Genomic DNA, 13705 nt, shown 5'->3' with positions numbered 1-13705 from the left:
GGCAGCAGGGTCGGTTTCTTCTGAGGTCTCTGCCCTTGGCTGTCCCCTCTCCTGGCGGCTTCCCTCTCACCCTCTCTCCCCTTTCCCCTCTCCTGAGGGTTTCCCTCTCACCCTGTCTCTCCTCTCCTGACTGCTTCCCCCTCACAGTGTCTCTCCTCTCTTGACGGCTTCCCCCTCACCCTGTCTCCCTTCTCCTGATGGCTTCGCCCTCACCCTGTCTCCCCTCTCCTGAAGGCTTTGCCCTCACTGTGTCTCCCCTCTCCTGATGGCCTCCCCCTCACTGTGTCTCCTCCGTCCTGATGGCTTCACCCTCACCTTGTCTCCCCTCTCCTGACGACTTCCCCCTCACCGCGTCTCCCCTCTCCTGACAGTTTCCCCCTCACCGTGTCTTCCACATCCTGATGGTTTCGCCCTCACCGTGTCTCCCCTCTCTTGATGGCTTCCACCTCACTGTGTCCTCGCGTGGCCTTTTCTCTCTGCACTTACATGTCTGTTTCCTAATCTCCTTTTCTAATAAGGACACCATTCCTATTGGATTAGGGCCAACCCACATGACTTCATTTTACTATAATTACCTCTTTAAAGGCCCTGTCTCCAAATATGGTCATATTCTGAGATATTGGCAGTTAGGATTGCAACATATGGATTTGGGGGAGGCGGGACATAAGCCCATAACACCTACCCAATCAGAAACTACGAAGAAGGTTCAGGGATCTGTGTTTCAACAAATTCTCCAGGTGATTCTACTGAACACTGAGGTTTGCAAACCACTGGATAAACCACCTGGGAGGTTGGATAATGCTGAGCTATGTATTAGGAGTAGCATATAGGCTAACAGCTCATTAACAGTGTTCTATTTAGCCTCATATTCACACCCATGGTTGTACCATGACCTGCAGGGCTGGGAGAAGTACCCAAATTATTAGGATCATGCTGGGCATGCATAGTGTGGGTCTCTTCCACCCACTGGGTGAGGTTAAGCTGGCTTCACCTTAGCTGCCCTACATTATCTCTGATCTCTAAGGCCCAGTGACAGCCCAGATGGCCAGCTAGCTGTGGCTCCCTCCTACTCACCAAGCAGGAAGTGGAAATACTCAACTACTCCATGCTGCTACCTGATTGAAGGTATCACAATGCAGCCTTTGTCTCTAACATTAGTACAGAAGGCCAAACTACCTGGTCTTTCTGCTTGAGTTCGTAGTGTTAGTTTTCTCTGGCAGTTGGAAGAGAGTAGAGGGCAGTGGGTGAGGAGAATGGAGCCTATCCCTGATCTTCATGCTTAGTTCAGCCAGCTTTCATTCTCAGCAGGCCCCTGAATTTGACCACACTTTATTAGTCTTAGTCATGATTCAAGGTCCAGAGAGCTTGCCTAACCCTATAAATCCTTGCTTCCACAAAATCTTGGTTGCATCTAGTCCTGCATGTCTATTTGAATCTCTAATAACTTGATGCTTACACAGACTGGACTTGAATTTGCTTCTTAAACTTTCAACTTGTGATACTAGATTTGGGCTTTTCCTTTTGCAGCTTCCATCCATTTGGGTTCTAGCTCCATCCTACATACCTTTTTCTGCAGGAGTTCCCGGTATGCTGTCCACAGGCACCATGCTACAACATTTATAGCATTGCATATAACACATGGTAGCCGACAAACTTCTTTGCTGGTTCAGCAGTAGCTATATAACCAATGAGCAAACATTATAATCAGGTAGCTGTGATATCTGTTTATTTAGGATCAAAAAGGGGTTACTGATAGGACTACTCTGAAATGTTACATCTTTCTCAGGGAAATTTTTTTCACACAAAAAGTTAAATGTTAGATACCGATTATACTCATAAAAATAGCACAAGTGCCAATCCTGTACAATAATGTGCCCACTAAGCTTTTAAATAAAATTTTAATGAGTTCAAAAGTTAAACATTCTTGAATTTATTAATTATAGGGATATTTTATTCTGAAGTATAAAGAGTAAAGTTTTAGAAAGTTAATGAGAAAAATTATTTTCTGTTGGCTATCATGCCCAGCAATAGTTAACATTCCACTGTGCTCAGGGTAAAGAAATTAATTACTGTTCGAATTCATTATTCTAAAGAATATCCTGCACATTGGTGCAGTTGTTATTCTAATATCCATAAAGTTTATAACAAAATAGCAATATAAAGCCAATCTGATATGTCATTTTCATGTCCTGTTTACAAAATAAAATGCATTGAAATTTGACTTCAAGAAGTTACTGAATGTATTTTAGCACAGATTTGGAAAATTTAACAATAAAGTCAGATAGCATGGTTGCAAAATGTAATGGGAAGAGGAAAAGAAATTTGAATGTAGGAGATATTTTGGATGGGCCACTATGAAAAGATACTTTTTTTGCAGCAACAACTTAGTGCATTCTACTTACTCTGAGAAACTTCACTTCCTTCCATTGTTCCTTCCTATTTCTTTACTTGTATAACACAACAGTAAGGGATAACCTTATTGGCTATTCTGATATATTTTTGTCATTGATGGTCATATAAATATAATGGAAATTCCAAGAAAATGTCTACAATGATTTTCAAAATTGCTATTCCTTAAATTTGATCATAAAACACGGACTGTTCATACACGTCCTGAATATTTTCTGAATAGGAGTCAAGATGACTCTTGTATAACTTCAGAAAATCATAGTAACAAATCAGTAAACAATAGCTGAGGCTACAATTTGTAACTGAAAATATAGCATGTAGTATTCAACTTAGTTCCATTAAAAATGTAAATAAAGTATCAGAACCCTGCAGGAAAACAGAAAAAAATAGGCATCTGACACAATGGTGGAGTCATTATGGATTTCTTAGGATAACATTGACAAGAGTCTCATAATAACTTTTTTTTTCCCTTTGAGACAAAGTCTCACTCTGTCGCCAAAGCTGGATAGCAGTGATGTGATCTCAGCTCACCATAACCCCCACTTCCTGGGTTCAAACGATTCTTCGGCCTCGGCCTCCCGAGTAGCTGGGATTACAGGTATGCACCATGGTGCCTGGCTAATTTTTTTTTTTTTTTTGTATTTTTATTAAAGACATGGTTTTACCATGTTGGCCAGGCTGGTCTTGAACTCCGGACCTCAAGCAATCCACACACCATGGCCTCCCAAAGTGCTGTGATTACAAGCATGAGCCATCACGCCTGGCCTCATGATAACTTTTTAAATGCTTTTGGGAACACACCAAGATGATGATTATCATTATCTCAATTATTTTGGAGTTTGAATAATGTGTTTTATCATCTCCCCTACTGTGATTTTTGCAGCTCTGATAGCCATTTCTAAGAAGCATTTTAAATGTGGTGAATTTGCTTCACCTAACAGCTCATTAATTAGTAAATATTTTGCTTCAGCTTTAAAATGTTAATTATGGAGGCTGTGGCTTTGTGTGTGTGTGTGTGTATGTGTATGTATGTATATATATAGCATAATACACTGTGATTATTCTACTTTAGGTTTCTTGTTGTCATGTCAGGCTCTTAAAGTTTTAATATTACATATGAATGTAACAAACTCCAGCTTAAGGTAAGCGAAAAGGCAATTTATTGTGAGGTGTCTAATGGAAACCCAGGAAGCTGGACATCACAAATGACCAGGAAGCAGGTACTTTGCACTCTCTCCTCTCTTGTCCCTGCTTCCCTCTGGGCATAGGCTTCATTCTTCCCTCCCTGTGGAAACCATATTCTTCCACTGCAGTCTTCATGGTGGAAAATGAATGCCAAACATGTCCCAAGTTTACATTCACTCCTTAAGAGAACAGTCAGACTCGACTCTCATAATTACATAGGTAGGAGCCCATTGGGCCACTTGGGTTGTGCCTGGCCCTGAATGCTTGTTTGTGACGAGAGGTAGGGTCAATGTTACCCAAATACGTTTGCTCCCATATAGAAATATGAGAAAGAAAGGAGAGGGAGACAGTTTTCAGAGACAAGGGTACTGGGAGAGTTATCCATAGGAAGTTCACTATAGTATGCTAATTTGATCACATTACAGAAAGTCGTTGCTAACCTATGGCTGGAGAGTCATGTTATTAGTTGAAACAATCAAAGCAGAAGTTAGAGTGACATGGAATGAAGGAGAGAGGCTGCTTCTGATCCACAGATGTACATTGAACCAAGGAATCAAATAATATCCAAATTTCCAATTGCCATCATAACTGGCCTTCACCTTTTTGCATTCCATTTTCTTTTTTTAAACATTTTATTTTTCATTTCAGATTCAGAGGATACATGTGCAGATGTGTTATATGGGTATATTACATGATGCTGTGGTTTGGGCTTCTAATGATTACACTGCCCAGGAAGCAAGCATAGTACCAGATAGGTTGTTTTTCACACCTTACCCTCCACCCTCTGCTCCCCACTTTGGAGTTCTCAGTGTCTATTGTTCCCATCTTTGTGTCCGGGAGTACCCAAGTGCATACACGGTGTTTAACTCCTGCTTATAAGTGAGAACATGCAATATTTGGTTTTCTGTTCCTGTGTTAATTAACTTAGGATAATGGCCTCCAGCTGCATCCATATTGCTGCAAAAGATGTGATTTTGTTTTTTTATGGCTGCATAGTATTCCATGGGATATACATATCGCATAATTTTTATCCAATCTACTGTTGATAGGACCTGGGTTGATTTCATGTCTTTGCTATTGTGAATAGTGCTGCAGTGAACATATGAGTGCAGGTGTCTTTTTGGTAGAGCGATTTATTTTACTTTGGGTGTATACCCAGTAATGGGATTGCTGGGTCGAAAGCAGCAGACAATGTGATACTCTTAAAACATATATCAGATCATGTCATTCCTCAGATAGAATTCCTCTGATGGATTCTGCACTCACTCAGGGTGAAAGCCTGCCATTACTTTGCCCTCCTCTGCCTTACTAAATATGTCCTTTGCTCCCTCCCCATGGTGTATGCTTCCAGTCACAGTGTCCTCCCAACCTATCAGCCAGTCACATTCCTGCCTCAGGGCCTTTGTACTTGCCCTTCCATCTGGCTGAATGTTCTTTTTGGGTTTTTGTGTGTGTGTGTGTGTTTGTTTGTTTGTTTTTTGTGAGACAGAGTCTGACTCTGTCACTTAGGCTGGAGTGCAGCAGCCTGGGTGCTCAACTCACCCAACCTTTGCCTCCCAGGTTCAAATGATTCTCTTGTCTCAGCCTCCGAGTAGCTGGGATTACAGGTGTGTATCACCATGCCTGGCTAATTTTTTTGTATTTTGGGTAGAGACAGAGTTTCACCATGTTGGCCTGGCTGGTCTCAAACTCCTGACCTCAAGTGATCCACCAGTCTCAGCCTCCCAAAGTGCTGGGATTACAGGTGTGAGCCACTGAACCTGGCCCTGGATGAATGTTCTTTACTCTCACCTTCCTTGGGTTTTTTTTTTTTTTCTTTTTCAAAATGCCACTTTGTCAGAGGGGCTTTGCCTAACCACCCTTTTAAAAAAATGATCCCCCCATACTGACTATCCCCCTCCTTCTTATATATACCCCAGTAACAACACCTTACACGAATTTGTATACAGTATACTGATTTATTTTGTTTATAACTATCTTCTGCCATCAGAATGTAAGCTCCATGAAAGTTTGGGGTCTTATTTGTTTTGTTCCCTGTTCTATGCTCAATGCCTAAAACAGTGTTAGGAACATGAAAGGTATTAAATAGGCATGTGTTGTTTAAACGTGTAATATGTATACACTGCCTAAGGATAAGGAGAAGATGCAATGCATTTTATGAACAGTTATGGGCCAGCAACCATGGCAGATGCTTCAAATGTCTTATTTATCAGCAATCTAAGATGAAACCAATACATAAACATTCTTCTTATCTTTCAGTTGTGACTATGGAGGCCCAAAAAGGGAAGTATTGTCCAAGGTTTTAAGCATTGGAAATGGGAGTAAAGCTATGTTAGTCTGACTGATTCTTTCCAAAACCACATTCTCTTTCCATGCTTTTAGCATCCAATCTGTCTCATCCTTCTTCTCCTCTTCTATTTTCTCTTCTTCTTCTTGATTTTCTATACTGTTCCTCATCCTCTATTTCATCTTTTCTGTCTTCTGCAGAGTATTTCCTCCTTCCTGAGATAATGTAATGTCTGTTACTAAAATGTCTGAGAAAGGACGTCCTTTCATCTTGGTATAAAAATTATTTCCTTGAGTCTTTCCTGAATAATTCTAACCAATTCCAAATTTTTGAAGAAAAGTAATATTAACAGTCACATGCCTTTGACAACACTTACTGTCTCTCCAGACCTGTTCTCACTTTTCTCTCTCTGTGTCATCTCACACAGAGAGAAAAGAATGGAAGTTCACAGAGAGCAGCTGGGACCCAGGCTTTATTTCTGTCTCATTCCCTGATGATACCCTAATGTGCCACTTGGTTAATACAAATCAGCAATAAAATAGGACACAGCTGTCTGAAAAGTGTCTCATCTGAAATATCATGGAAATCCCAAGTTACACAAGAGAATATCTTTCAATACTTAATTAAATAACATTTAACTCTAGACACATATTTTGTATCTTTAACATATGCAGTGGAAGTGCATAAGAATAGTCTTTAAATTATTCTATAAGTTCTTTATTCTGTAAGTCATTGAAAATGTTAACATAATAAATTTGAGAGATTTAAAATCACTGTGAAACCTAAATTTTCAAGTAATTATTTTTGAAAAATCTCAGAAACATTTATCTGGAAATGGACTATCTGAAGTTTATCAACTGCAACTGGAAGAGGAGTGTTGACAGTTAAAATTCACTTCAAAAAGCTATTGAGCTATAAAAATGGCCTTAAAATTTATTGCAAGGTGTTTGCCTCCTGAATAACACTATTTAAGCACATCACTCTGAATGAGCAGATATTAATAAAATTCCGTTTTGCTCATATGCATCAATTAATAAGAAATTGAGTTAAGTTTGCTTGCTTTTCTTTCTTTCTTTTTTTTTTTTTTTTTTTTTTTTTTTTGAGACGCAGTCTCGCTCTGTCGCCCAGGCTGGAGTGCAGTGGCCGGATCTCAGCTCACTACAAGCTCCGCCTTCCGGTTTACGCCATTCTCCTGCCTCAGCCTCCCGAGTAGCTGGGACTACAGGCGCCCACCACCTCGCCCGGCTAGTTTTTTGTATTTTTTAGTAGAGACGGGGTTTCACCGGGTTAGCCAGGATGGTCTCGATCTCCTGACCTTGTGATTCGCCCGTCTCGGCCTCCCAAAGTGCTGGGATTACAGGCTTGAGCCACTGCGCCCGGCCGCTTGCTTTTCTTAATTCATCATGCCCAAGGCAATTTAACAGTTCAAGACACAGTGGGTATTCTGAATAGTGAAGCTCAAAAACCTCCCAGTATTAAAGACGGAGTGAAAGATATTACCATCTGAATTGTCATTTGGGCTCAGTCCCCATATCTTGGCTCATTTCTCCGAGGCTGGCTGCATGGGCAGGCAGTTTCTTGCTTGTAGGGGGTACCAGCTGCCAGCTGGTCCAGGTTTATTTCCTTCTCATGCAAAATTATCTGGAGTTGTAGTTCATCGCTTTTGAGCCTTTCACTCTGGTCACGTGCCCACTGTTGATTCTGGGGAAGGTTCTCTTTCCTATAGGAACTACGTGGTCTAAAAGCGAGCAAAGAATCATTCTCCAAGTATAACTATAGTGTTGTAAAGGAGAAGGAGCTCTGAATAAACCAAAACAAGAGACATTTTTACTGTCCCATGGGAGCTTCTAAAGTAACTTTCACAGGAAGAGATGGAGAGGATCCTATTGTTCCCTGTTCAGAGAGAAGGCCTGATATCTTGCTTAGCAGGCAGAAGTTTTGACTTCTCATCATATGCAAACACACAAACAGAAGCAGAGATAGAATTTTTAAAAGATAAAATCTAAGTAATAGCAGTAATGGCATCAAGCTTTAAAAATATAATAAAATGGAGAGAAATCTTTAAAAGTCAGTGCAAGCTTTCAGAAAAAAACATTGACTGGATAAAAAAAGAAACAAACAAACAAACAAAAAACAAACAAAAATGCCTCTAACTTGCCAATCCCTAGTGAGATGGTCCAGTGAGGTTTATGAAGAATTTATGGCTTTGGCTCTATATGTACATGCCTAAGTTAAGTGTTCATCACTTGTGCTATATAATTTACTCACATTGATTGTTTTCAAGTCAATTTAATTGGCCTAAAGTTCTAGTAAAAGATTCCACTTAAGGAATGTTGGAGCAGAAATATCTGAATCTACATGGACCCCAGTTGTCACTCAGAAGTTGCTATTGTGGGATCCAAGAAAAGCTCAACTTTGAGTGTGTTGCTGGCACCAGTTACGTACATCAATGTTTTTGGTGTATCTCTTCCTGTGGCCCTCCTTGCTCTACTTTCTCAGCAAGGCCAGACAAAAAATAGAGTGGAAAGAATTAGCCCAGACTAAATTTACACAAACTCAAATGGGAGAAATTTCACTAAAAGAGTCACAGGTTTAGAGACTTCTAGACTCTCTAAGCATTTTAATGTTTGTATGAGTAATTGTTAATTGTACATGGTACTAAAGTATGGTGATTCCACTGATTTGTGTTTTTTGTTGTTGTGGTGGTGGTGGTTGTTTTGAGACAGAGTCTCACTCTGTCACCCCAGCTGGAGTACAGTGGCATGATCACAACTCACTGCAAACCCTGCCTCCTGGGTTCAAGCGATTCCTCTGCTTCAGCCTTCTGAATAGCTGGGATTACAGGTGCCTGACACCACACCCAGCTACTTCTTGTGCTTTTAGTAGAGATGGGGTTTCACCATGTTGGCCATGTTGGTCTCAAACTTCTGACCTCAAGTGCTCCTTCTGCCTTGGCCTCCCAAAGTGCTGTGATTACAGGCGTGAGCCACTGTAACTGGGCTCAGCTGATTTTTAAGAACAACAACTCTACGACTATGTCCCTTGGAAATGCTCTCATTTTACCTTTGGTTCTCTCCCTCAACTTTAAAGTAATATTAGAAAAAGAAAATAAAGAATAAAGGATAATAATACTTAAGAGTTAGTAACTGGAGTAGATCTGCCAACAGTGACATCTGAGAAGAAGCTATTTTTGTGTAGGAGCCTCTGCTTCCATCCACAAACTGTCTGTCAGGGAATAAAACGTGGATTTGGCCGGTATCTCACCCCTTTGCTTAAGGCTTGCATTGCAAGGAACTTGGTAGCACAGGAATGGTCACTTGGATGAAGAGTGTGTGTGATTTTCACAGTGTTTAAGAGGTCACTGAAACTGCAAACTATGAAATTCACAAATTCATGGTCCTAAGTAACTGTGACATTTTTTTCCTAATATATTTATCCTAAGTATTGTGCCTGGTTATCTTGCCAATAAGGAGAATTTTAGACACTTGGTAGAGTAAGTTAATTTTTGTTGCAACATTGCAGTTGAAGAAATATAAGACATCATAGGCAGAGCTGTAAGAAAATTTTCAATTCTTATTGATGATCATATCCATAGCATCCTTAAAAGTATATTATGAAAATGAAAAGGACATGTCAACATTGAAACATGTTATTTCTATATTCATACCATTGGCTTTATGCTGTTTTTTATGCATCAAAATAATAAAATTATGTATACCATGGTATGCTTCTAGTCAAAGTGATTAATGTTTTCTAAATTGCTATGTGGAATACCATTTAAATAACAGTTATTTCTTTTTAAATACTAGGTAAACAAAATATTAGAAAGATGTTTAGATAATATTGCCCCAATAATTAATAAATGATAGAAAAGTAATGTATACAAATACCATTTTGCTACATAAATATATGTATACATGTTCATTTGAATATATTATTATCCAAATACAGATTTCATGTGTCTTATCTCTACATTCTTTTTTCTGTTTTCCAACACAAAATAATGTTTTTTATTTGAACTTGGTAAGATGTTGCAAATGATTACTGTTAGAAAAAAAACAATATGATGAGTGACTTTTTGTAACTTTTACATGGGTTTTTAGATCAAATAGTCTTTGTAATATACTTAACATATCAGAAGGACTGGTTATGTTAAAATTACTTTCTGCTTCCTTCCTATTTCATTTTTGGAATTAAAGTTAAGTACAGTAAAGTTATCTGTTACTAGGACTTTTTCAAGTGAACAACCTATCCCAGTGCATTCCACATTTACTAAGGTTTTGCTTTTACCTTTGAGCAGTGGATTATTTTGATAAATTTGAGATAAATTGCTATTTAGCTACACTTTTTAAAAACTAAATTCTGTAATTATTTTAATTGATCCATCAATTCATTCAAAATGCTGGATTTCATAGCTCTTGTTAGTCACAGCTTAACATGAGATAAATTCCTTATTGAAGGAAAATTAATGAAGTTGAGCAATGAATCATTGAAACCTGGTCATTCGATATTTGTAGGAAAAAAAAGAGTATTTAGAGTATTTAAAGATGTTTTTATTAAACACACACACACACACAATTTGTTGATCTTACAAAATATTCTCTAAACGTTCATCTCTGCAAATAAACTATATCAAAGTACATGTGAAGTATGGCATATTTAAGGGAAAAAAAGATATATAAACCAGATGGTTGTAAAAGTGAGGCTTAGCAACAGTATTTAGAAACAGTATCCAGGAAACCTCAAAACATTTTTCAAAATGAATGAGTGTACTTGTGAAAAATTATTCCTTTTCAAATTCTCCCAACCATTTTCTCTAGCCACCGCCATGACCATATCTAGAGGCATTTTGAATGTTGACTACATAAAAATTATCAGTGATTTAATCTTGTATGATTCTAGAATACAAGCACAATAAGTTTTTTTCACATTAAAATTTAGAGAAAAGAATGAACAATTTAGTAAACAGCCAGATTACTTTCAAAAAGCAAGGTAATTAGCATATATCTTAATAGGCACAATTTTCAATAAATAAAAACTTTTTTATTTTTTCTTGGAGTTATTTTTGTATAAGGTGTCCACATTCTCAATATGCTATCTCCAAGATTTATTATTACAGAATAGCTATGTGTAGTTTTTTATAAAAGCATATGAGAATTTAGAAATCCAATTAAGTGCTATCTCTAAAATCTTTTTGCTCTGGAAAATTATGACTTTTTAAATATTGTCAACACTTCTGTAAAACATTTTAGCACTTGTAGAATTATCTTCAAGCCTTAATTTTGAACCATGCAGAGCATGACATCACTGAACTTCTTCAACTCTTCTATTTATCACACTAGATTCAGAATAATTTTTGGCTTTTTCTAAATATAAATTTCATCCTCAAAGTACCAAAATTTTTCTGTTGCTAAGACTATTGCAAAGACACTAAGGGCAATTTTAAAAGTGGAATTCTGAACACATTTTGAACAGGAACATTGCATTAAGAAGGTGGCCCCAGATGACTAATACAAGAAGGTATCATTTGTCATTTGGATTTTAGCATCCAATATTTGTTTTCCATTTTAATCTCTCTCATTACTTTATAGGCTTGTCTCACAATAGTGATCTAGAGTATAAAAAAAAGAAAGAGAAAAAAAGAAAGAAAGAAGAAGAAGAAAGAAAGAGTGAAGAAAGGAAAAGAAGAAACCCCAATTCTGTATGGATCAAGTGTATCAGACTTGACTGGGTGCGGTGGCTTACGCCTGTAATCCCAGCACTTTGGGAGGCTGAGGTCCGAGGATTGCTTAAGGCCAGCAGTTTAAGACCAGCCAGGGCAACATAGTGAGACCCCATCTCTACAAAAATATTCTTAAATCAGCTGGGTGTGGTGGAACACACCTGTAGTCCCAGCTACTCAGGAAGCTGAGGCAGGAGGATCACTTGAGCCCAGAAGGTCAAGGCTGCCTTTGATAAGGGAGTCCTGGGAAGGGAAGAGTGTGGTCCTTTTAAATGATACCAAAGAGCGGAAGGGAAGTGCTGGGTAGAGGAGGGTGTGGTCCCTGGCTAGGGCTACACCTCCATGGACCTAGGTGAGGACAGGCACTCCTGCCTTGGCACCCAAATATTGCATTTTCGAAGACCACCTGGGCCTTCCACGCCCCCAATCCTGGGCCTATAAAAATCCGAGACCCTAGCAGGCAGACTCACAGGCGGCCAGACGTCAAGAGGAGTATATTAGCAGACAAAGACACAAGCAGCTGGACAGAGAGAGGACATCTAGGGAGCACGCTGGCTGAAGAGCACACCGGCAGATGCTGGCAAGCCGGCAGGCCATCAACCCAAGGGACGAGGTGGAGTTTGAGGGGCAGTCGGAGGAGAGCTGGGACCCCCAGGCTGCCCAGCTCCGGGGAAAAACCATCTCCCTTCTGGCTCTCCATGGTGGGACAGCTCCTTCAATAAAACTTTGCACTTATTCTCCAAGCCCAGGTGTGATCCGATTTTTCCAGCACGCTGTGGCAAGAACTGAGGATACAGAAAGCCCTCTGTCCTTGTGACAAGGTAGAGGGTCTAATTGAGCTGGAGCCACCTATAGACAGCAAACTAAGAGATCCTATAACACACGCCCACTGGGGCTTTAGGAGCTGGAAACATTCACCCCTAGACTCTGCCTTGTGGTTGGAGCCTCACAGCCTGCCCGCCTGTATGCTCCCCTAGAGGTTTGAGCAGCCCGGCACTGAAGAATCGAACCACACTCCCATCACATGCCCTTCGAGGGGAAGGAGGGAAACTTTCCCCTTTCACCATGAGCCATAGTTGTACGACTGCCCTCCAGCCGAGGCAACAGAGCAAGACCCTATCTTAAAAAAAAATCAGACTCATTAACTTTGTGTGCTCCACGCCTTGGTCTTTCTACATGGTCAAATAAATAACAATTTAAACCCCTTTATTCAGTAGCATAAACTGAGTAAGATTTAAGAACTTAGATGAACACTCATGTTAATAGACAAGAAGAAATATATTTATGCCTGCAACTTAGTGAATAAATTGAATAGACCCTGGTTTTCTAAATAATCATTTTATTTGTTTCCTCTGGTTATTACTATAATTGCTATTACTGTCTTCTTTTATATTGCAAACAAGAAATATTTTTTTCTTCACTGCTCCAGGACCTAACACTCTCTGGTGTTAAGGAAATCACGAAGATCTCCACTGGATTACTACCAGAAGAAAATGTGTTTTACAAATTTCTAACAAAAAGTAGGTATTCTAAAGTTCTGGTAGTACTCATAAAATAGAAAATACACGGGTGTAAGAGATCTGCAAAATTGTCACCAGTGTCAGTAACATAATACAGTCATTCCTCAGTTTTGACTGTAGTGGAATTGGTTCCAGGATTCAAGTCCACAGTCCTCTGGTAGAGCTGGAGTATAGGAGAAGTCAGCCTTCTGTATATGTGGATTTTGCATCCCGTGAATTATTTTTAATCTGCATTTGGTTGAAAAAATCTTCATTTAAATCGACCCATGTAGTTCAAACCCCTGCTGTGCAAGCATCAACTGTAGATTTTTTTATTATTATTATTGACAGCAACATAATGGCTAACTTCTGATATTATTATGTGAAAATTGAGACTATCTCAGTTCCTGATGTAAATGCTTTAGAAACTTGGTAAATGAATGAATATTTGAATTTTCCTTGAGCCTTTCAACAAAAATGTTTCAGCAGACAAAACAGAAACAGAATTTGTTGGGTTAAAAATATTTCAAGTCCACTACTAGCAAACCGACTTAGAGAAAAGCCATTTGATCTGACACCTTCTCATTTCCTCCTCTGAGTATT

The 13705-nt window shown here is 39.2% G+C and overlaps 1 long non-coding RNA gene across 2 annotated transcripts in view; it reads left to right on the top strand.

Annotated features, from left to right (window-relative positions):
• Positions 1–12934, top strand: part of LOC144329409 (uncharacterized) — a 71094-nt gene extending 58160 nt beyond the window's left edge. For both annotated transcript variants that reach the window (XR_003724707.2, XR_003724708.2), the window contains exon 3: positions 11473–12934. This is a non-coding gene — a long non-coding RNA (uncharacterized LOC144329409). The remainder of the gene's footprint in view (positions 1–11472) is intronic.
• Positions 12935–13705: the final 771 nt, after the last annotated feature.

This window comes from Macaca mulatta, chromosome 18 (genome assembly GCF_049350105.2).
Source record: "Macaca mulatta isolate MMU2019108-1 chromosome 18, T2T-MMU8v2.0, whole genome shotgun sequence".
Lineage (NCBI taxonomy): Eukaryota > Metazoa > Chordata > Mammalia > Primates > Cercopithecidae > Macaca > Macaca mulatta.
The sequence above is the reverse complement of the archived record's forward strand: the minus strand, read 5'-3'. Positions and strand labels throughout refer to the sequence as shown.